The 24,760-nt window shown below is 39.5% G+C and overlaps 1 protein-coding gene and 1 long non-coding RNA gene across 8 annotated transcripts in view; one reads left to right on the top strand and one right to left on the bottom strand.

Moving 5' to 3' along the window:
- shisal1b (shisa like 1b) overlaps positions 1-24,760 on the top strand; it is a 107,593-nt gene that overhangs the window by 15,658 nt on the left and 67,175 nt on the right. The window lies entirely within an intron of this gene.
- LOC122985524 overlaps positions 1-24,760 on the bottom strand; it is a 110,512-nt gene that overhangs the window by 13,763 nt on the left and 71,989 nt on the right. For both annotated transcript variants that reach the window (XR_006404139.1, XR_006404138.1), the window contains exon 2: positions 150-188. This is a non-coding gene — a long non-coding RNA (uncharacterized LOC122985524). The remainder of the gene's footprint in view (positions 1-149; positions 189-24,760) is intronic.

Here is a 24,760-nt window from a genome sequence, read left to right on the forward strand (position 1 = left end):
ATTAATTCTGCTGTCACAGGTATTTGACACATACGCCTATCTAATTTCACTTTACTGTACTGTTAAATAATCTGCCAAGTATAGAATTATTATATGACACACTGTTTTGTAAGGAATTTAAATACTGAATTTGAATACATGGTACTGACCTTGTTTGACAACAGCAATTGTAGGTAATGTGCACCAACCTGAAATGTAAATTTTTATGTCAAATCAGCATCAGATAAATGCAGTTCAATAGCATTTGTAGCCTGTTGTGCTCAGAATCTGTCATTCTTTTGTTTAATCAGGACTGGAAGAGCTTAACAGGAAATCAGTCAACATCCCATACAGCTTTGCATCAGATTGTGAAAAGCAATTAAACCAGAAGGATATGAACTGTTTCGTATCACACTAATGTGTATCTTAGTGAAGGAATGCTTTAAATGTCAATATAAGACTGAGCAAAGAAAAAAGCCCAGTTCCTATAGCAAGCTGATAAGAAAACAGAGGACTGTGCAGACCTTCAGCTTCAGCTTTAATATCCGATGTGAAAGAGAAGCAAAAGCAGGAGATTGGCTGTTGTGAGAATTGAGTCGTCAGCTCCTGTTTGAACGCTTCCTCCAAATAGCAACTAGGCATTTGATTATAGATAGACTGTGAGGAAGTGAAGAAAGTTGCTTCCACACAATCTGGATTTCAATCAAATACAGGTCCATGCTGTGACAACCGTGTTAAAGCCATTGGGTGCGATAAATGGCCTCCTCTAGAGACAGATTGCTAACAGTTTTAGAACAGATCACCGCCCCTTCACTGGCTCCCTGTAGGGGATCCAAAGTGATCGCCTGAATGTGTTGTAATGTGTGATCGCCTAAACTCAGCAGGAGACTTGGGAGCCTTTTTGACATCAGGAACTTTTACAAGAGACATTGTGTATTTTTGCCTGTATTTGTCTAGTTTTGGTTTCTGTACTGCTTCTTCCAAACAAAAAGTTTCTCAGTCTGATGTAGTATTTTCCGATAAATAAGGCTGGCATTTGTTCACTGATAAAACACAAGTCTCAATACTGCCAAAACTGATTATCAGTATTATGCCTTATGATGGGAACTTTGTTTGTTTTGAACAAAAGTTTGTAACTGACATTCCAACTACTCTAAAAACAAAAGAAACATGAAAAGAGTGGAAGAGCAAGAGAAACAAAGATGACACTTAAATTTATTTCAAGTTTATTTGCTAATTGTTTCTAGAGCCCGGCAGATATTGGATTTTTGCAGCTAATACAACTAACAATGTTTAAGAGTTACAAAAATCCAAAAACAATATATTGGCTGCTATTACTTTTTTCATAAACAAACAACTTATATAATTATACATTTGTTTTTTTAAAGAATAATGACCAATCTTTAATCTTTAGTAGTGAGGAAGGCCTGATAGCCAACATACAGTACCTGGCACTGCACAGCACCAGTGATTATCTCCTCCTGAGCTTCAATTATCACTGCTGCCTAGATCACAGCCAACTGAAGACTTTATCTAAATACAATGCCGCCAATTATGATTTGATGAGAGAGGTGTTGGCTTTGGCTAAGTGGCTGAGGAACCTGTAGACTCACGCAGCAGACGTGAGCATGAATGAATTGTGGAACACAATCAAGATAGAGCTCCTGTCACTTTGAGACAAATTAATTCCAACAATAACCACTGGAGGTATTCCATCATGGCAAGACAAGGATTTCCCTCTCCCTAAGGACCTCAGACTACTGAACAAGGACAAAGACAAGGCTCATAGGAAATGGATGGTCAATAGATACAGACCCGGTGGTGAAAACTGCCGACTAGAATATGTCAAACTGAGGAACAAAGCAAGAATGCACTTAGAAAAGCAAAATGAAAACATGAAGAGAACATAAGCAAAGAGCAAAAATGGAACCCAAGGCTTTTTGGCGCCATTCAAAACGTAAGCTCAACACTAAAAAGGAAGTATCGTCTTTGCTATCTAACCCTGACCAACCCAAATCACTGAAGTACAGCGACATGCTCCAACAGCACTTTATTGGAGTATTCACCTGAGAACCAGACGGTCCTACTCCAATCACATCTTTCCACACAGACAAACAGCACTGCAACTCCTGCATTATCTCAACAGATATGCTGAGGTCATAGTGAGAAAAGGTGTTGTCGATGTGATCATTGACACAGTACCACACTGTTAGCTTATTGCTAAGCTTGAAGCCTATGGTATTAAGGGCCAGCTGTTTAGCTGGATTGCTATCCTCCTCAAGGGAAGAACACAGAATGTGTGTGTGAACAGCAAGTTCTCCTCCATCGTGGATGCACTCTCTGGCATACCCCAGGGAAGTGTCTTGGGCCTGCTTCTGTTCGTCATCTTCATAAACGGTTTCCCAGATGTGATAACTTTGTTAACCTCTTCACTGATGACACAAAAGCTCTGCGTGAGGTAGCAACTAAAGAGGATGCCATGATCCTGCAACAGAGCCTTGACCAGATGCAGCTGTGGCTTTTAAGGTTCCACCCGAACAAATGTAAAGTACTCACGCTCAGGGCATACTTCATCATCACCCACACCCATGAGTACACTCTCTGCATGAGCTGTGAAAGGGATCTAGGCGTGATGATCAACGAGAGACTGAAATTCTATGAACATATCTATAGCAAGATGAAAAGGCTAAATCGATGGGATTGATCTGAAGAGTTTTCTCATTTCTCAATGTATCCCTGTTCAAGAAACTCTACCCTGCTCTAGTTAGGAAGCACCTGGAGTACATGAAAGCTGTCTGGTCCCCACAGTGCAAAAACCCTAGTTAACAGCATCAAGAAGGTACAAATGAGCGCTACTGAACTCTTGGATAATCTTGGTCATCTGGACTATCCATCCAGACTCAGGGCCCTGAAACTACCAACACTGGCCTTTCATAGAGCCCAGGGTAAGCGAATGGAGATCTGGAAACAGGGCAGCAAGAACTTGGAACAATCTACCCAAGGAAGTGGTCACAGCTACTTCCATCAGCTCCTTCAAAAATGTACTGGATACGCTATGGGATAACCCGGATTACAAATATGATCACACACTGGAGAATCCCCTACAGCCCCATAATCCTGTGCCAGAGACTGGCGCTGATGCCAAGTATGAAGATCGCCTAGACGGTGCCGGAGAGTCACAGCAGTGACTGCCTGGTGCACCACACATCGTTAGGTATTGCTAAGTAAGTGTACAGTGTGTTTCATACTGGCTGATATACGTATATGCTAAAACTGATATATCTGCAATAAGTTAATATTGGCTAATTTGTTGGCCCGTCTAATATGCTGGTCTCGCTCTAAATGTTTCCATGCAGTTACGTATCATGCAGAAAAATAACCACAAAAAATACTTAGGAGATCAGTGCTACTTAGCAGACTGCTGTCTTGCTTTTCTGGTGTTTTCAGTCTTTTCCCACCATTGAACAACTCCATTCCAACACTGAATCAACATCGTAGTCATACAATACCTTGTTGTCTCATTGCGTGCAAAATTTACCTCTCTTATGAAGCTTGTGTTTTTTTTTTAGCAGTTTACAATCTTTTCTGTTCTTGAGATTAAGTAGAAATTAAAACACAAAAAAATATGTTTTAGTTCCTGTTTGGGTCCTGATTCTAATTCCTTGTACTACCAAAATGCCTGTGAGTGAACATCTCCAAGTGGCAATTCACTGATCTGAAACCTTCCCAAACAAAACCTCAACAACTTCCCTGTTCCATTCTCTGAACCTCCCTCCTGTTGGTTTTGGCGACCATCCACAAAGCCACCTGAGCCACCAGCTCATTGGCTAGGACCAAGGCTGACTCCCTCAGCCTGTTGTCTCGGGCGGCGGTCTGCCATCCACACACAACTCAGAACAGTACTAAAGGGTGGATGAATAATGGAGGACTGCAGTCCAGAGGTTTTTCATCTCCCCAACTAGTGTGAATGTAGCTGTTGTCTGTAACTCCCCCATCAAGAGCTAGTGTTTCCAGGGATGTATTCTCATTAGTTACCAGAGAAAGAGAGACTGAGAGCAGAAATGTTTATGCCATTAGCTAAGGATGAACAGTAAAATATCTTTGATCACGAGGTACAATGTGTGCATTTGGGTTTAGGACAATCCCTGTGGAATAATTTCATAAATTCCATATGCAATAAGTCTGTTTCAACTAGAGAAAAGACTGCTGTTGTAGAAGCAGAAAATGTGCCGATAGCAGTTGCTAAGAAACTGCTGAGGTGTTGGTGTTGGACAGTGATAATTATACTACTGGAATGTGATCACTTGTGAATAATTTATCCAGCATGTGATGGAGAGACAAGAGCACAGGGAATGTTGCATTCCCCATATGTGTCAGAAGCAAAGTAAACACAGTGATGAGAAGTATGCTTATGGACTCACTTGGAAGACCTCCGGCATAACCAACTGAACGATAGCCCTGCCAGCGGGTGTGAAAAAAGTATTATAAACATTTTGGCTGAATGAATCCTCAGATGGAGAAGATGACAGAGACTACATCAGGATTCAGAGGGAAACCCAGCAGACATTGTAACAGCTTGTTACCACAATGAATACAACAGCTGTCACAACTTGCCAAGTGAAAACTGAATGACTGCTCCATTCTGTAAAGCAAAAATGGAACTGCCTGTCTCCTTCAATGTACACATTCTTACATTCACTCCCCACTGTTTGTATTGTTTTACGTTACTTGGCATTGGTCCATTCAAGAGAAGAAATTCAATTTCTGTATTAATACTCCCCATTGAAAAGTGCAGGTTAACCAGGGCCTTAGCTCCTTAGCTTTTACTTTGCATTCACACAGCAAGCAGATCAAAAGAACAGTGAAAGAAAGTCAACTTATTTATTTTTTCCAGAGAAATGTGCCACAGTGGATTTATCTCTTTGCATAGAAAGTTGTCTGCAGCTCAGTCATCAGGTGTCATTGCCCATCAGCAGTCAGTCAAGTCTGGATTACGAACCAGTCAAAGTGCCAACCCAGAACTCCAGGGGCCCCAAACATTTAGCCATATTAATTTGTGCTCAAATTAATACACAGCAAACCTGGGATCAGATAGTATTTCAGGACAGGAATACTGTTCGCAGTGCATAGCAAGTGGGATTTATTATTGCCTAGGGGCCCACTAGCAGGTTAACATCAGTCACTACATTTGCAGTTTTATTAAAGTGGAAATACACAAAGGCACAGTGTGTAAGATTTGGCCAGAATTTTAGTTTAAAACATGAAAAAATTTAACTAAAATTATAAACAGAATGTGAAGAACTAACAGTTTTGACGTTATGTCAAAGATGTCTATGTATCATGTTGCAGAGATATCTACTAAATGAGCATGCTATAACCAGCTAGCCCCGGCCGGTCCTGTCTCGTAATACCACTTTGTATCTCAGGGGCGATAGTGAGTCGCTGTAGCATCCATTCTGCCTTCAGTCCAACATGAGAGGAAGAAATAGTGCTGCCCTGAGCAGCAATGGCAGAGATGAGCTCAGGCTGAAAGCTGCTGTATTTTAGCTGTAGGACTGTCACCATATTAAGTTTTAATATTTTCTCGGGGGGCGCAGTTGAAAAGTTTAATGCAACATCACTGGCAGCACAGCTAGCAGCACATACAGTAAGAGTTGCACAATGTTGTTGCTGGCAGGGTAAAAGTGGTTGTAGCCACACACATACTATCATCCTGGGTGGCAAATTAGCACATTTATTTTATTTTTCCAGAGGGTATATTTGTGGAAGATCTGATATGACAGGGAATACCCTTTCAGACCATTTTATATACTGACTGCCTACTCTAGGCTCTCAAATGTCAAGACCATAACTGTATCAATTATTAATCTCTGTTAATGTGTGCAGCATTTTAATATCTCAGTGTAGTGTAATCAGGCTCAGCTTGTGCCATGTTACCACTTAGTAAGGTAGCTGGAAGTCCCATTGTTTATGACATATCTGCACAACCACCTGGATATTTCCTCATGTGCTTCCCAACTATGAATAAACTTGGCAAAATGTGCAACATATATGATATTTTTGTGTTAGAAGAGATAATATTAACATAGAAACACCTGTAGCTGTTGCCTTCTGAACTCATTTCAAAATACAGCCAATCGCACAACTCTCGTGCAAAGCCAGTGGACTGCAGGCACCCCTGTTGTGTGTGTCAGCTGTGAACACACTCCTCTCAGTCAGAGCAGACAGGCCTTACAGGCTGCAGCAAGTTCACTGATGTGACACAATACGCACATGCCTACTGGCCTCCCTCTTCTCCTGCCAATCATTTTATTTTTGCTCATCATATCCTTATAAATCTGCCAATAACCTCAAACCAATCAAAGCAGGGCAAATAGAATTTACTTGCAATGTGATTACTTCAAAGGAGCCCTTTCAGATATGCATGAAAAGCAAACCAGTGATCTACGATGAAAAGGGAACGCACTTTTCCACATCAATTTCTCATCCGTGCCTCATTTTTTTCCTGCTTGGTTATTGATTTTAAAATGAGAACACCTGTGGCTGCTTCTTTTATTTTGTTGGCCCAAAAATCTTTTTTTCTTTGGCTTTCAATGTTCACTTACTTTGTGATTGCTTTGAGATGCTTGGTGACCCTGCTTATTTCACCTTCAGGAAGATGGTAAAATAACAGCATCTGACATTTAGCTATATACTGTATATTCATGGCACACGCTTTTCAGTGTGAGTAAATGTCATGGAGAAGATATTAGGAAGATTTGTGAAATATGCTGCAAGAAAAATAGGTATTAAAATGAGAATTTATTTACCCCAGGGAGGCTTCTTTAGGCATGGATTTGATTTCTGATGCCATTCCCATTCAATGCATAAACTGAATTTCTTTTTTTTCAGTCATATTTTTTACTGGCAACCATAGGGTTAACAGAAAAAGAATGACAAATATCCTGTATATTTCATATATATATATATATATATATGTGTGTGTGTGTGTGTGTGTGTGTGTGTGTGTGTGTGTGTGTGTGTGTGTGTGTGTGTGTATGTATGTATATATTAAAAAAAATCAAGCATCCCAGTACAGTTTCTGTTACATTCCAGTGTTAGGAGAAAGCCATCTCTATTGTCACATGGCATCTGTAGTAATTTCCTCTTACAACACTGGCATACATTTAAGGAACATTTTGAGTAAATTAATGGGGGAAAAAATCATGTGGCATTTTAGTAAATACACATTTTTGCTTTCTGGCAGGGAGTTAGATGAGAATATTGATACCATAATAAGAAGCTAGAGGGAAATATTAAGCTACAGTCAGCAGCTGTTGCTAAGATTAGGATAAAAACTGAAAACACGCAAATTTTGTTGTTATTATTGGGCTAGTTGTTTCCCCCCAACAACACCTATAAAAGCTGTTTGCTTAACCCATACAAAAACTTAAGTGTAAAAGCAACAATTCACTTTTTTACAGGGGGTTATGTGCCAGACTATTTCTTGTTGGGAGCAGGGACTTCCTGGAGTCTCTGCTGGTTGCTGTTACCACAGAAAGAAAAATAAGAACCAGGATGTACCAAAACAAAAACAAAAAAGCTTCTTCTCAGTTGGCACATCAGAACTATACACATAGAACTTGGAGGAATGACAATATGCATAAGTTACATGATTGTGTTTTATGTCTTTTGTCTTTGGGGTGTAATGTCCTCAGTCCATCTTGACCTGATTTGAAAATGTACCTTGTACTCTGAGAGAATATGTAAATTTCTCTACAATATATATTTGATGAACTATCTCCATCCAGTCATCAATCAACGAAGCCTCGGGCTTTAGTCATTTACGAGACTTTTATGCAAAAAAGCCATTAGAATTGCCAGAAGTGCTCTATCGCCAGAGTTTATCACTTGTGAGATATTGCACTGATACATAACATCAAATCTATGAGAGATTGTGGTTGAAAATACTTCTAATGTTTGATGTATTTTCTTCCAACAAGTGATCAAAACAGGGCAGGACCAGAGTATGGTAATGACTAGCATTAACGGCCTGGCATTGTCTCCAAAAAACAGAATATGTTGTTGCACAAACAGTATTTGTGAAAGAAATTGAAGAAAAATCAGCATGTTTAGTATCTCCAGCTCAGTACATGTCTTAAACTTTTGACCCTTTACAGTTTACTTGATTTTTAAAAACTTTTTTTACTTGGTAATATCATGTGACCCTCAACTGATCATGTGTCGTAGTTACTCAGATGCCATCTGGGTTCAGCTTTTGTTGTGGTTGGTCTGAGTAGTTATCCAGTCAAAACAAGACGGAGCACATAAACTCTGCTATGAGTGACACTCTCTTCTATGATGGATGATGATGGAAAGAATGTGTCCTCTCTCGGACAATGAGTTTCTTTCTTACAAATGTACATACACAACAGCCCCTTTTAAACAGAGATTCTGTGATATTGCCGTAAAGAAGACCCCTCATTATGCCGGCTTTGCTTTTTTACACTGAACTGACTGTCCTGCCATTCCAGCTCTCCCTTTTACACAGACGTGGATTCAGCAGTGTAACCACCTCCACTGCCAACTCAATGGTGGAACAACAGTGCCCCCCCACTTCTGTGTTTGTACATTTTATACAGAGCAGTGAGGTTGAACAATGGCACAACATTCCTGCTTTGAACAGGCTCAAAAAAAGGGGGGCTAATAACACATGCATGCACACACACACACACACACACACACACACACACACACACACTTCATGTCCACGCCTGTGGGCAGGACCCCTCTGTCTGCAGTAATGATGTTGCGTATGCAGAGGCTAAAGGTCAGTGCCCGTCCTCTCATCTCTCAGCAGGAGGAGCTGGAGGATATCTCCATAGTTACCACAGCACATTAAGTAGACAGCTCATCAAGGCTTATCTGAGCTAGTGTTAACCTTACTTCACTTTAGACCCAGATTCATCTTTGAAAAACAAAATGCATGTCTCTCATTTCATTGTTTTGTTTTATCTGTTTTGTTACAACAAACCATATTTGTTTTTGTTCTGACTTCATAGACAGCACTACTCAAAGTAAAGAAACACGAATGTATGTGAACATGCCTAAGATAAAAGCTTAAAGCAGGATCAGGAAGGTTGACTCTCTCTCTCAAGGGGCTATAAATTTCCCCCCTGACCATTTTCTTCCACGGATGAAATCAGAACAACTTTCTAAACCTATCAGCAATACTTTGAGCTTCTAGAAGTGTCTATTTTTGCTTTCTAAAAACTCTCGAAGCAGCTTAATAGAAAGAGTCTCCTGGTGCCCTGAGGTAATAGATGTTCTCTCAACTGCTTTTGAAATTTCACGGCCACATACTTCTCGCTTTTAAGAACTTTTAGCAGGTGTTACTGTACAGAGATTATTGCATTTTGGAGGCACACCATCTAATGAGGACTAAGAAACATATTTGATAGATTAGATTGTGATCTGAAAGCTTTTGCTAGTTATTTAATTGAAACAGCATCAGGCATTTAGTTGACTCATGTCATCGTACATAATGAACGTTTTGTAACAGAAAATATTTAATCAGATGTGTATGATAGCTACATTAGAATAGTAAAACAGTTTCAAGTTGTACTTTTTAAGGTCCTGTCTTGTCCTGATATTATAAAAAGGAAATATTTTAGACCAAAATGTCAGCTGGCACCTTCTAATTCAAAGGTCAGTATTTACAACCAAGCACAATGCAGTGACTCAGTGATGTGACCTTGTAATGGTATGTTATCTGTGACAGGGAATGATAAGCATTTAGTATAGAGCTGACTGCTTTGGCACTGGCTTTGTCATTGTCCTGGTAGCTCACTCAAGATAATTAGCTGCGGGAAAGTGGAGTGTCTTGTCCCTTTCAAGCCTGTTTGTTGATCAAAGGCATTTCACGGACTCGCTAATCCCTTCTGACTGGCTAGGAAGGATCGGTGGCATCAGAGTGTGGAGTGGCAGCTGACACACACAAGGACTTTAAACAGTGCAACACTGTTTGGCATCACTTGAATCAGTGAAAATCTAGAGAACTTATCAAAGAGCTTTTTAAAAAACGTGCTTATTTAAAGGACTGGGTCAGTGTTCATTTTTTCTTACTGTCAAGAAATCCTATGAGAAGAGCAAAGCCAACCAATCTCTGTCATTTCCTAAAACAGCTTGACACTGTTGTTTTTAGAAACATCACTCAAACAGGAGTAAATAGTACATTTGTTGTTGGTACTATTGTATGCCACAGTTTAATAGACATTTGGTGCTGCTGTGAGTATTTGCATCAGCAGGATGGTGTATTTGGGATTCACTCAAAGTTAGGGCTGCAACTAACAATTATTTTCATGATCAATTAATCTGACAATTATTTTCTTAATTAGTCGACAAGCTGTTTGGTACATAAAATGACAGAAAATAGTGAAAAATGACAATCACTGTTTCCCAACTCTGAGATGATGGCCTCAAAAATCTTCTTTTATCCCACCAACAGCCCACAAACTAAAGATATTCAGTTTAATGTCATTGAGGACTAAAGAAACCAGAAAATATTCACATTTTAGAAGCCAGAACCAGATAATTTGTACTTTTTTTTTTCTTAAAAAAATGACTCAAAACGATTAATCGATTATCAAAAGAGTTGACAATTAATTTAATAGATGGCAACTAATCGATTAATTGACAAATTGTTGTAGCTCTACTCAAAATAAAGCACTGTGCATCGTAATGTAGGAACATGTCACCCAGTGCAGTGATGTGGTTCACTGATGTGTTTTTAATGGTTTTTGGTCAACATTGAAGCTCTATGGCCCAGAGGAATAAGTTATATCAGGCTTTGGCTGCACAGCCAGTACTTCAATACTTTCAAGGGATATGTCGACAATGTGTAATTTAGTGTTGGGCAGACACCATACAGTGGGTTTATCAGTGTTTTTTTGCTGAAAGTAGTTGCCTGCTGTAGCTGGAAACAAGGTTCATGTGAGTAGGGAGACACAAAAACAGAAAAGTTTTGGCTTGTGAAACCAAAACAATGAGCTGAGAGACCCCTTTCACATTACACGTCATTTTTTCCATTTATTGCAGTTTTAATTAAGTAAGATAAAAAGGAGAATTTTTTGACAGTAGCAGATTTTCCCGACAACCAGTATATGTATTTCATTTGGATGATTTATGATGGTTAAAAATGACCTTTATTTGAATGGAGGGAAGGTGGTGGCCATAGTTCCCACTTTTGTTATCCCCTGTAATTCAAATTCAAATTCTAAGGGCATAAATCCTCTAGAGGACAATGGCCAGTGTCTATTCTGCAGCTCTTCTTGCAAGCCTTTGGTCTGTGTCTTTCTTAATCACCTCTCCCCTTGTGATTTCAAAAGAGGCTCTTGAGCTGACAACTTAAATGGGTCTTGAGGATGACAACAAATACCATTTAAAATGGCAGACTCTTGTCACTGGGGAGTTTCACTCCATGTCTGCTGTTGAAGCCATTCGGGAAATGAACAGCCAGAGTTTTCTAAGAACATCCTGTGGACAACAACACTAGTGCTCAGAGAGAAAGTTAAAGGCTCATGTGTTCTCAGCAACACTGGTCCCTGAAAAAACTGCATTTAAATTCAAACTGGGAATGTGTTGGGTCAGTTTTAACAGATGGATTGATGGGATTTTAAATGTCAGGATCCCTTAAGGCCAAAGCTTTGCTTTGCAAAGCAAAAGATAAATTTTTGCGAGTGGATTTTGAAATGTAAATTAGTACTTTCACAATTAGCCCTGACAAAATGACCCTTCTAGCAAATTTAAATGATGGTTTTAGCTGAGTAGCTGCAGAGCAAACGTATGCACTGCAATATTTATATATTACAGTGATGTTGCTAAGTATGCATCCTGTGTGTCTGATGTATTACAATCTGAAAGGACACAGTAAACTCACTATCAACACACCCTATTTTTTTCCCTGATAGTGCTACATTATGAACAACAAATCTGAGTCGCCATTTTCTTACTGTCTGACAAGATCCCGTGTTCATAGTCTCAATCATCGCAGCAATGCTATTTCCACTGCAACAAGACCAATCCTCGCTGCACAGATTTCATTTCAACAATCAAGGCTACAAACTTGGTACTGGTAAATAAACTCACGCGGCTACTGTCGAGAATGATCAACTCTCATCGATGCCATATTAACTCATGTCGATGATGACCAATGATGCTTTACCGTCCAGGGGATGCACTGTATTGAAACCATAGAAAAAATATTTTCAACAGCCGCCATTTTCTTATCGTCTGTGCATTCATATCTCGCACAATAGTCTCAATCAACCATGGTGCCTCTCTCTCTTAGCGACAACAGCTGGACCCATTGACTCTTAATTCACCTCAGCAATCAAGGCAACTTAGATGGCAATAAAATGCACATGGCCCCTGTCAAGCTTTGATGAGCCGAAATCTGTCATTTATCGTTTAAATTTTATTACAGAATAATAAGTGAAAGGAAAACGTTTTAAAATGCCTCCAAAGAAAATGATCAAACATATTGCTGGCCAACAAACTAAGGCAGGTACATTTTCTGCTTCAAAATCTACCTCTGATGCCCTACTTCCTGCCTCAGTCTACCAAGAGTACTTCTACATTGCCTATACCTACCTCTGCTTCTACTTCTACTGAGTCTGATGAGCCAACAGCTGCAGATGAGCTGCCACTTTCTGCACCCTCTTCCCCAAAAAAGTGAACCTTTCTAATCAATGGCTCATCACATTCAAATGGCTGTGGATGACAATTTCATGTACTGTGCTATTTGTGCTAAATACAACAAAACCAGCACGTCTATGCACAAATCAAACAAATGCACCAACTATCAGCACTCCACCCTCACTCGTCATGTTTTAAGCAAAGTCCTGCCTCAATGTTCATGCTCTGCAAAGAGATTTCAGGTGAAGGTGACCAGTTGGCAGGACAAAGCAGCGCTGGTGCTGTTTAAAGCCGCTCACTGGATGGCACAAGAGGGGGTCCCCTGTCCAAGTGTGAGTTGTTTAGTAGCTTTTTGACAGAGGTTGGTGTCTCAGATCTTGTACCTCTACAGCAAAAACCTGTTTCCTACAGTTCGCAATACATGGCCACAGAAATGCTGTCCAGTATGGCAGATTCTTTGGACGCAGCCCTAAAAAAGAAAGTGAAGGAATCTCCATTTGTGACATTGCTCACAAATGAGTTTACAGACATAACCAACCATAAATGTCTTGTATGTCCAAATCATTGATACTCAAACATTTCAACCGAGTGCTCATTTGGTTCAAATAAAAAGTATAGGGATGAAAGGAGTGTGGAGATTGTGAAGTCTGTCCAGGAAGTGATGTTAGAGCTGGACGTCCCATTAACCAAGCAAACCATAAGATCGGATGGAGTGGCAGTAATGACAGGAAGAAACAAAAGCTGCATAGGCATACTGCTTCGGTCCAACCTGCACATGGTGAATGTGCACTGTGTCGCCCATTCCCTGGCCTTGTGCACATCTCAAGCAGTGGAGGCAATAGCAGATCTCAAAGAGCATCAGCAGATACTGTCTGATCTGTTCTATTACTTTTTGGGTAGTCCCAAATGAGCAGCCAGAATCAAAGCAATACAAAAACAGCTGGAAGACCCAGTGCTCACCCACAAGGAGTTGTATTCCATTCGATGGCTGTCAAGTAATGGTTGATACGTGCTACAGACTTGAATTACATTGAGCAGCTTGTAATACACCACAAACATGTTTGTGTGATTTAATTTTATCCCAAAGAGAAAAAAAAAACTTGCAAGGAAAATTCAGTCTTAATTAGAACCTTGGTCTTGTTTTTGTAGATTTGACTGTCATTCCTGTCATTAATGATCATATTTTACCTCAACATTGTCAGTGCTGAGACATGGAGATCTGTCTTGTGTGAGTCATTAGATCAGAGCGAGTTTAAACCGCAGTTTCAGTCTACAATTAATGCACAAAATCTAAAGCGGTTATTTGGATGTGAAAAAAAGGTGAGGTTACCACCAAACCTGGTACCTCCTGACTCACTGATTTATGTTTGACTTTGTGACCATATTCACTTACATTACGTAATGCATATATGTAATTTTAACAAAGAACACATTCCTTCTTGTGCTGCATTTCCATTGTGCACCTGTATACAGTCCAGTACTCCATAGACCAGAATACGTAATTCTGAAGGGTCTTAATCATTATACTGTAATCAATATCCATTGGTTGAATGTTAAACTTGCTCCTTATCCTGCTTCATACACAGAGTTTGTGTGAAAGGATTGCAGCTTTGCCTTGTTTCAGGCAAGCAATACAATTTGCCCGTTTTTCCTCTGGATGTTGATTTATTATTAAAAGCTAATGTTAATGATTCATAGAGCTTAATGGCTCCATAAATCAATAGTTTTATTTAGACAAAACTTTTCAAACAGCTGAAGAAAAATGGTAGAGCAGTTCAGTTCTCTTTTCTCCAACTCGGGATTTAGTCATTCTTTTTAGGCTTTAGATTCAACTTCCTGATACCACAGCTCATATATTAATTTAACCATCTTGAAATGCCCTTAACCTCTTCCCCTCCCACTCCCCTACCATAGACCCATTTTTGGGGGGCACAGAGGATGTTTAGGGGGAAATAGCAGGTCAACAGTATATGCCACATAGAAGTGGTATACATCATCTGAAAGCTGGGAGCCTGAAGATTAATTTGAACAGCTCAGCACTGTGTCAAGCTTTTAGAGTGTATAAGGGCTTAGAACATTATGATAGAAATATATGATGGCCATCCCCATGCTCAGTTATGATTCATAGGTTGTTGCAGCAATTTTTGAGTTGATACCATTTGTTATACAGATTTGGTGCAAAATGTAACCATTTTTTACCACTCAAGAACTGATAAAAATGGTCAAAAATCCCCCCAAAAGTCCACATTAAGACACCAAGACCTAGAGGAACACCACAGAAAAATTAATGATGTGATTTCTGAGAAATGCATTTTTCGGCGATTGGATGGCATGCACTTCTGCTCTGGAAATCGCTCAGAAACCCCCTTATTGTCAATAAACCTAGGAAAGCCATACATCCTCTGAATGCTCTAGGTCTTTAATTTATGTTTGTGCAGTTTCATGAGGCTGGGATTGTCCAAGAGGTCACAATAGGTCATTTTATACAGTGAGATCAAGTTTCCAAAAACGGTCTCACTACAATGAAATGGCTACTATAGGGACTAACATCATCACACATGAATACAATTGGGCTCTTCGTTGCAAGGGTCGACAAGGGTCGCAGCTTTCCAGTCATACCCAATTTATGCAATTCCAAGACAGTTCAGTGACCCTGATATGCAGAAATATTCAACCACACCATTTTTAGAATAGATGAAAATAACACATTTATACTGCATGCAAAAACTGCATGGTTTTTGCACAAAACTGCATGGGATTAGCATAAAATGGGCATGTCTGTAAAGGGGAGACTTGTGGTTACCCATTTTCATTCAGATATATTGAGGTGAGAGGTCAAGGGACCCCTTTGGAAATGGCCATGTCAGTTTTCCCTCAACAAAATTTAGCATAACTTTGGAGCATTATTTAGCCCCCTTCCTGACAAGATAGCATGACATGGTTGGTACCAATAGATTCCTTAGGTTGCATAGTTTCATATGATACCATCTTCACTGAAGCTTTAAAACTTAGCTTGGTACAGCATCTGAAAAACAGTAATGTCACCCGCGGATGCCGGCGTCCTCGGGGAGTGGAAGAGGTTAATTGCTGCTTTTCAGTCCATACACAGTGTCCGCTAGCTAATGAGGCTGGTATGTGAATGACAGAGCTAAACCTGCTGAGTGGCAGTGTATCTTTCCATGCGCAATCAGTGTCATGTCAGGACGAGCAGCTGGCAGCAGAAACACTGCACATCTCTGTGGCACAGCTGCACTAATTGTTTTGTCAGCCAGAAATCCCGGTAAAGCAAATTGAATCTGGGTGTCAGAAATGTTTGCGCTGTTGCACTGTTAGCAAGACAGTTAAATGTGAGCATGCTAAATCTTACTTAAAGTAATTTAATTAACTTTAAAGTAACTTAATTACTTAAAGACACACCTCACTGATTTGGTTATAGCAAACCCAAAACCTCAAACTGCCTCCCAGCTCACTAATGATTTAAATCTGAGAAGTAGATTTTTATCTCGCTGACTATTTAAAAAAAAAAAAAAAAGAACAGGATAAATATATGTTTATATTATGGTACTAGCATATCTTGTTAAAACAGTTGACCAAAAGGGAATTAAATCACAATAAGGCAGCCCTTTTATTGATGTTTTAAGTTTCGTTTCAAGACAACAACATATGAAATATGGGGATTTTAGGAGCATTATTTGGCACAGTAACAAATTCAGGAATTGTTATTTTGAAATACATGTTTGTCATTGTTAAATATTATTTTACTGCCCCATGTGTCAAAATAAACCATGACAAACTGTATATTCAGCAGCTAATAAGAGATGTTTGGATTTTAGTTTCAACCCTTTTTTGGAACAGAAACTTGCTGGCATTTTAGTACTCTCCTTATGTCAATGCAGCTGAACAGTTACACAAGTACTCCAAAAAAAACCTCTCCCCTATAACACAGACAGCTTCCAAACAAATACATATTGTTCTTGCTTCATGATAAATGAGATCTAGATGTCTCTGTAGGGAGCTTAACTTGTCTCTGTTGTGAAAAACTGACTTATTTATATTAATTATAGGCTAGGCAGGCTGTGCTGGAGACGTGTAGGAGGAAATAAGTCCTGACGATGTTGATGCAGGTCCCATTAGGTGCTGGCAGATGTCAACGAAGGTCAAACATTACAGAATGCCCCTCCAGGTCAAAGCATATTAAATTAAAAAGGCTGAAAACTTGTTTACCTCCTGGGTATATTTGGTCTAACTCAACACAAGTGTGCACATTAAACACTGGTGTAATGAAATCGCCCCAGTCGTTGGAACGGTTTTCAAACTTTGTATCTGCCAAAGCACACAAGGGAGATCATTAAAAGTGAGAAGAGATGGAGTTCCATTTGCCAGCCACCTTACCAAATTCTGAGACCATCTATTAGTTTGGCACAGCAGTCCTATCTCTGTTTATTGCTCTGCTAAACACAAATGTCAGTAACTATGTGCTTTGACACAAACAGAGAACTCTCAGTGGCCTGAACTACCATTCTTTTCATGCCATTGCTGGTGTGAAAGGCGCCTCACTCCAGTAGTATGCAGACATGCAATGAACTCGCTTATAAACTGGTATTTCAATAAGACTTCTGTTCCCAGAAATGTGAGTTCATTTAAGATCTGCTGCTTCATAGCAGGTTCACAGGGGAGTCTTGGAAACAAAAAAACACAGATAGGGTGATAGCATGTGGATAAGGCTTCATTAAAGGTTTCCGGTTCATACACTGCTGCCCATATCAAGTGATAGTAGCATTCAATGAAATTTTCCTCACTCCTCATTACTATAGCTACCTGACTGAATTCAGTCAACTGAATTGAACTCCCTTAGCATGAGTCATAGCTTGCCTCGTGGAATGAATATACTCAGAGTGTGGAAGGTGACCTTTGAGTCAGTCAAATCATTAACGGTCATTGACTCTTTGCAGGAAGATTGGCCTTCTGTGCAGCTAATGTCTAAATCACAAAGCTCAAACTGGAGTTTTAGGCTCTGCAATTTAACCAAATCAACCTCTATTCTTCCATGCAGCCATAGCAGAGAGATTTCAGTCAGGTGATGATGACTTGAGCAGCACTTTGCAGAAAGGAATTGAGTCATGCTGAAACTCTGGAAATTGGTAGTTAACTTCTTATACAGCCGTGAATTTCTTTGTATAAAAGGTCATTTTAATCCTGCATGAGTCACATACACATCCTCGCAACACATAGCTATATAATGCTCATGCATCTAGCTCTACCAAGTATTACACCAATAAATTACACTCTTATGATATATTATGTAACTGTAAACCTCCTAAAGGTTAGTGCTCTGTAATCATAACCTCTTAAGTAGCTGTTATTTTAGATAAAACATTTGTCCACCATACTGTATAGTTGTCTGTACTGTATATTGTATGCTCATTCCAGGGAATCTTAAAAGCATTATATTTTTCTAGAGTTAAATATTCAAGATGCCATTTGTTATGACTGCTCTTTTATAACAAATAGATATTTTTTCATGATTTCTACCAAACTGTAAGATAAATTGACTATACTATGCAACATACAGGTACAATACCTCTGCATATACAGTTGCATGGCCAGTTGGGAGTTCAACAGCAGTACTCCTACCATAGTATTCATCAATCCCAGTGCATATGTCTCTAATATCAAACACTGAATTCCCAGAGCATCAATGAAGCCTGGATATAAATCATCACGGACCACGGGTCACCGTCGCTGTTCCCTGCCATACACACTGCAGGTAATTGATGGGTATCATGAGTCTGGAGACACAGGGGGAAAAACTTCAACTTAATTAAGTCTTGCCTTTGGATCAATGAAGCCTGTGTGGTGTCCCGCGAGCACCATTACTGTCTGCCGAACTGTGCCCCTCTATATCCAAAGTGTTAACATGGTATTGTCTCTGGTAATAATAATGACATACTCTAATGGTTTAAAGACAGCTGTAGTTTATTCTGCTGAAAAGACTTCATCCCTGTTGACTTCATATTGATCTGGCAGTTAAGTTTCAGCTTAAGTTAGACAATTTTTTATAGGTTGTATAGGTATGTGTTTGTATGCTTTACATTTGCATGCCCTCATGTGTCAGATGATACACATGCTTATATAACAGTGTCAGTATATAGCAGAGTTCTACAGGGATTTTCACCAGTAAATTGTATGTTTCAGAATTTTTTTTGTTTTAAAGCACCATGGCAGCAGATATGATATTTAGGGCTGGCTTTTCCATTTTAGATCTGATTCCAAATCAGCAAAATACTCAGATAGCCAGATGTAGGAAACCTTCAGGCAGCAGGTTTCTCATTTTTGTTATGGTGTGTTCAGACCAAACACGCAGTGAATTTTTTGTGCCACGCACATAAAAAAGATGCGAGTAGATGCAAATTCGCGCTGGGCGACGTGAATACGTGTACGCAAGTTGAAAAAATTTCAGCTTGAGTGAAAAATGTGATAAGGGATTTGAAAAGATTCAAATTTGAAACATGGATTTGTTACTGGATTCGGATTTGATAAAATGCTATCCAAAACCTAACTGTAATCATGTGCATCATATATTGACTGTACAGTATATGGATTTCCAAGTCAAGCAAAATATTTAAAATATATATTATTATGTTTGGAGGATCACTCTTGAAGTGCCCTGCCATAATTGGCAGCTATAAATGTTTAATTACAGGCAATTTTCTGCAAGCTATCTTTGTTAACTTTCCATAAAACCAAACTACATTGCAAAGTTAAGTCATCACACAATGAAATGATTAAATTCCAAGAAGCAGCATTACAACACAACTTAGTTATTCTCTCTACAGGCAATTTGCATGTTGGGACTTTGAAACAGTTTAAGAGTTTAGAGACGAATAGCAATTTTCATTGTCGAATGATTCAAATTGCACCAAAATATTACTTGTATTGTGTATTTGTGTATTTCAATCAAATTACTATTCATTGTAATACTGTCACTTTAATAGTATTTAATAGTAACAGGACAGTTTAGGCCAGACAGTTGTGGATTACATAAATAATTTCATATTTGTCATACTTCTGTATCAGAGCAGTATTATTGGTCATTCCAAGTTGTTTTTCAGACCACCAGTTTACACATTAGTGTACTACTCCGTGCTTTTGGTGCTCCTCTGAAGCAAAGGGCAATTGGCATTAAATGACTTTATTAAATTAGGCCAGTTTGACTTTGTTGGCTGGTTCTCACCAAAGGTCAAGTCATTCCTTTCTTAAATGTGAAGCATGGAAGCATTGGCAGGTATTAACATATTAATAATGTGCTGTTCTCCATATAAATATGCCTGGTGGATAACTTAATTCTCTCAACAGTTAAAGGTCAGTCACAGTGCAACTTGTCTGGGTAACATGAAACGGAAAGAATACCAAATAGGCTGAAAGATAGCAAAGCTTTGACATTATGTGAAATGTTTTTTATCCCTGCATCCTCAATTTGTTACAGAATATCTAAATAATTGCTTATTATGCTTAATTATACTCCTGCATAATATTCAAGCTATCCCAAGTGTCATTTATTTACATGCCTGTGGCATATTCACTGGTCGGAGTGGCTTTCCATGCCCTGCTACCGTAGAAGCTAAAATTTTACATGAGCTGAAGCTAATCCGTGGCGGGCTGATTAGGTGCTAAAAAGGGAGTAATTCACCAGATAATGAATACAGCTCGATAAAAATGTTATGCAAATGTCAATGATGACGCATAATCCCTCAATAACTGTCACCTTCTTTCTTCTCCTCTACCCCCCCAATGGCTTTCAAGTCTTCACCCTGTAATTCTGAAAAAATAGATGTGTTGTATGATGCCAGTTATACAGATACAAATATGTGTGGAAAACACATTTATCATGCAACAAACAGCCTTTAGACATCAGCAGCAATCTCCCATCAATCTCCCACAAATAAAAGAAATGTGCATATTTTAACTCACAGTTTGAGATCTGTAATTCAACATAAGGTAGCAGCTAGCATGTTTCTCAGTCTTCTGTGCTGGTTTATAATAGCGCTCCTTGCTTTCTGAAAAATAAAGTAAAATGGACGAGGAGTCCTTTCACAAGACTCTGAGGGGTATATAGCATTTTAAAAGAAAGAGACAGAGAGAGGGAGAGAAGCTCAGCAGGCTCTCTGTTTGCTGAGAAAAGGTCCAGGTTACACTACGTTATCTTTCCAGACACACTTGGACACTCTCGTCCAAGCAATGGTGGTGGAGCTCATTGTCTGCTGAGATCCCCTCAGATGACAATATGACAGTAGCTTTTGTGTGCCAGTCCTGAGATGGGTACTCTATAATGGACTGGCAAAGCAGTGGCAGCCTGCCCCACCGCGGCGCTGTCGGCGCGCTTTGTCGGCATGCGTTGGCACAGCAGATGTGACATTTAGCTGGCTGTTGCCCTGCTGGTCCCTCCACTGAGCTGGTGGAGGAGATAATGACATGGCTCACTCTCCTAGTTGGAGAGGTGCACTGTGTGTCACACATGACCTTTAACATTTATGTCACAATATTTGTCACTCTCATTTATCATAAGCTCACCTTGATGAATTTCTCTGCTCTCCTGTGGCCACAATCTTTCATCTCCTTGCTGAAACTAGGAATCAATATGTGTGTGTGTGTGTGTGTATGTGTGTGTGTGTGTGTGTGTGTGTGTGTGTGTGTGTGTGTGTGTGAGAGTGTGTGTGTGTGTGTGTGCGCGCGCGCTTTCGTGTACTTGTGTGCTTCAGTATTGCGATGCAGGCAGCACAAGATGAGTGGAATTTTAATCAGTGGTTCATAATTAAACAAAGACTACCATAATGAAGGCAGATAAGGTGGTCTTGGTATTCACTGAGAGAGTGAGAGAAAATGTAAATATTTCAGCTTCTCCAGTTATCCTTGAATGTGCTGCTTCTATGGGGTTAAATTTCTCTGTTAATGAAAAAAAAAGAAAAAGAAATGTAGGATTGCAAACCATCCAACATTAACAGCAACCCAAAACTATAATCATTACCAAATATGACAATGAGCTAAAATGTGCATCCAAAATCATAGCTTTAATGACTTTGATGACTATTCAATGACTATTATCTGTCTTTTGGTCTGCATTTATTTCTTTTCTTTATGCTTCTGAGCTTGAACTTTACGATTGGACAAATGTTTTAAGGGTGGGGAATCTGTGGTGTGATTCTGCTGCCCTTTATTTGTCAGATAAACTGACATGTTCTCTTAGAAACTCTGGGAAGTGACCACAGAATGAATGTGTGCACCGAATTATGGATTTTGTGTCCTGTTACACTCCTCCTAACATGTCCCTCTGCTCATAGGATTGGTGAACTTCAAATAACCCACATTTTCTCCCATCTTATCAATTCTCTACCAAGTACACATTAAATCCTAATAAAGGTTTCTGCAATTTGTGCCGCTAGTGATTTGGAAACAAACAGAAAGATGTTGTGGCTTCCTTCATTTGTTTTTTTTTCGCTGTAGAGCATGTGTGTGGTTAATGATAACCTGTGCCCCCTCAGTAGTCAGTCGGAGCCGACTCAGATTAGAGCGCCAGAAGATGAGTAGCTGATTCGCCGTATGAAATGTTTGCTCCTTTGGCAGGCAGTGAAAGACAGAGAGGAGGTGGAGGGGTGGTGTTTGTGGTGGTGGTGGGGGGTCATGTACAAAATAGCAGAACAAAGTTTTGTTGCTGAGGCAGAGAAGGAGCTTTCCAAACCATGGGGTGGCTTTGAATCAGATTCAAGCTGTGCTATCAGAGAAGTCAAGCAGCTCATTATTACATGAAGTGCATATTAAAGGGGGATTAAAGACGTGAAAGTGGGCTCAAATTCTAATCCTCCTCAACAGGTGCAGGAGTGTTGATTACGGGAATGCTATGAATGGTCCAATGAGTGTTTCCTTACTGCTGCCACAGATAGTTATGGATTTCTTTTCTGTTCTGTTCTTTTTATTTAGATGTTTAGTTTTCCAACGTGACAGGACTATGATGTGTTTTCACATTAGTTTCGCTACATGGCACGCCAATCCACAAAAACAGGGTTAGAAATTGCAAAAAAAAGTACAGCTGTTGTATTTATTAGAATAAGAAATGGACATGTCTGCATTTATTTTGTTTTTAAGAACACAGTCACTGAAAAAAGCAATTTCATCAAAAAAAAACTACCTGGCTTTTCTGATGTGACAGCAGTTTTTCAAATGCAAGAATGAATGCTGAGTCAGTGTGGATGATTTTTAAAGTGATCTTGGCATAATATCTTTCAGTCGTCTTCTCTGCATGATCCATTATACATTCTCATGCGGGATATACTCTTTCCATAAAGATTATGTGTGATTATCATGAGGTGATTATGGCAGACCACAGGAGAAATAGGGAAACCTTTCCAACAAAAGGAAGCTCAAGCTCAACAAGGGCAATCCTCTCCACTCTCTGGTTGTCATGGTAACTTATTAGACACTGGGAGGGTTAGAGAGGAGGGATGCACTTTTTTTTTTCTTATTGGCCTTTCTGCACAATTATATGCTATACTTCACATATGTATCTGTTTATTTCTGTACATTCATACATGACCAATGACCTGTGCTGAGACTGTGTATAGAAATACATGTGTTAACTCCTTCATGCAAAATTATAGATTTTAGACAGAGCCTGGCAGTCTGTTTCTGCCTTCAGGGACAGGCATGTAAATAAGGCTTGTATGTCTCAGACAAGCTGTTTCTGCATTACCAATGCTGCCATTTCAGCGGGAGCACTTGCAGAGCGCAGCAGGACAAATATTGCACAAGCTGCCAGATGGTGGCCTAACTGATGCATTCATGCCATAGGGCATGCACTGGCACAATGCAGTCGTACTTTGTCAGGGTGTTAAATACATGGGAAACTCCTGGGAACAATTATGCTAAGGAGTACTAATGAATTATAAGTGTTGTAATGCATCAAATTTTGAATATACTGTGTGACTACACACACAACTGCATGAGCAAAGGGAAATATATTGCTCTAGTTCTAAATTGCACCCTTTTAATAAAGCTGTTCTGTAAAATACACCAGTTATAAATCTAACCTGACTTTGTTCAGAAAGCTTGTCCTGATAAAATCACCTAACATGAAGTGGTGATGAGCGAGGTGTATTGAAGGTGCATTGAGTACAACGTGATGTGAGCCGGGTAAACAAACACCTCCACCAGTACCGACACAACAGCTTTCCCTAATCTATGGTATCACAATGGGAATGTATAGAACTCCCTCTCAACTTTGCTTGCTATGTTATCTCACTTTGGACAGCTGGCTAATGGCAGTGTGGTTGCCATGGAAACATGCTGGGATTTCTGACAGAGAGAAATAAGACACAGAGCAGTTTTTATCATAAGAACTCTCAGAGATATAACGGAAACAATGGAAGGAATCTCTGTCACTTTTATGAAGAGCAACTCTCTTCTTACAATACTAACTGCCATTTGTGTTTGAAAATGCAGAATGGCTGGCACGTTTGTTTTTTTTTATGGCCAGGAATGTCTAGAAACTGTAAACCAAGTATGACCCCCGTGAAACAGATGCATTTCAGAGTGGTATAACTGTTGTACATTGTATGCTTAACCATTGACTAATTGCCTCACTGTTTGTTTGCCAATAGACTCTGAAGTCTGTGCCTGAAAACAGCCACAAGGCACACTGCCCGGTTATTAGAAATAAAAATATACAAAAATGTTTTTTACAACCAAGAAATTAGGGCTTGCACAGATGGTTCACATTTCCTGTTGCCTTTGAACTCCCACTAAACCTTTCCTTCTTTTGCTCTCTCCTTCCTTTTCTTCCTCTTTCTGAAGGGCAACCATTTGCAAACTAATGATGAATTGCAGTTTGATCCACAGAGTGGTCTCAATTGCCTTTGGCACACACACAGACCCTTGTTATCCTGTGTAGTGTTGTTAAAATATTTGAATGGAACTGAGGAGCTCACATTGTCACAGTCTACCTACACAGAATACTGAAAGTAGGATGTCAATTTATGAGGTAATCTCGACTTTCTTTCAGGGAAGTGACATTTCTGTATTTGCCAGTGCTATAATTTTTGACCATTTCCACTTC

Source organism: Thunnus albacares, chromosome 7, assembly GCF_914725855.1.
Source record: "Thunnus albacares chromosome 7, fThuAlb1.1, whole genome shotgun sequence".
NCBI lineage: Eukaryota > Metazoa > Chordata > Actinopteri > Scombriformes > Scombridae > Thunnus > Thunnus albacares.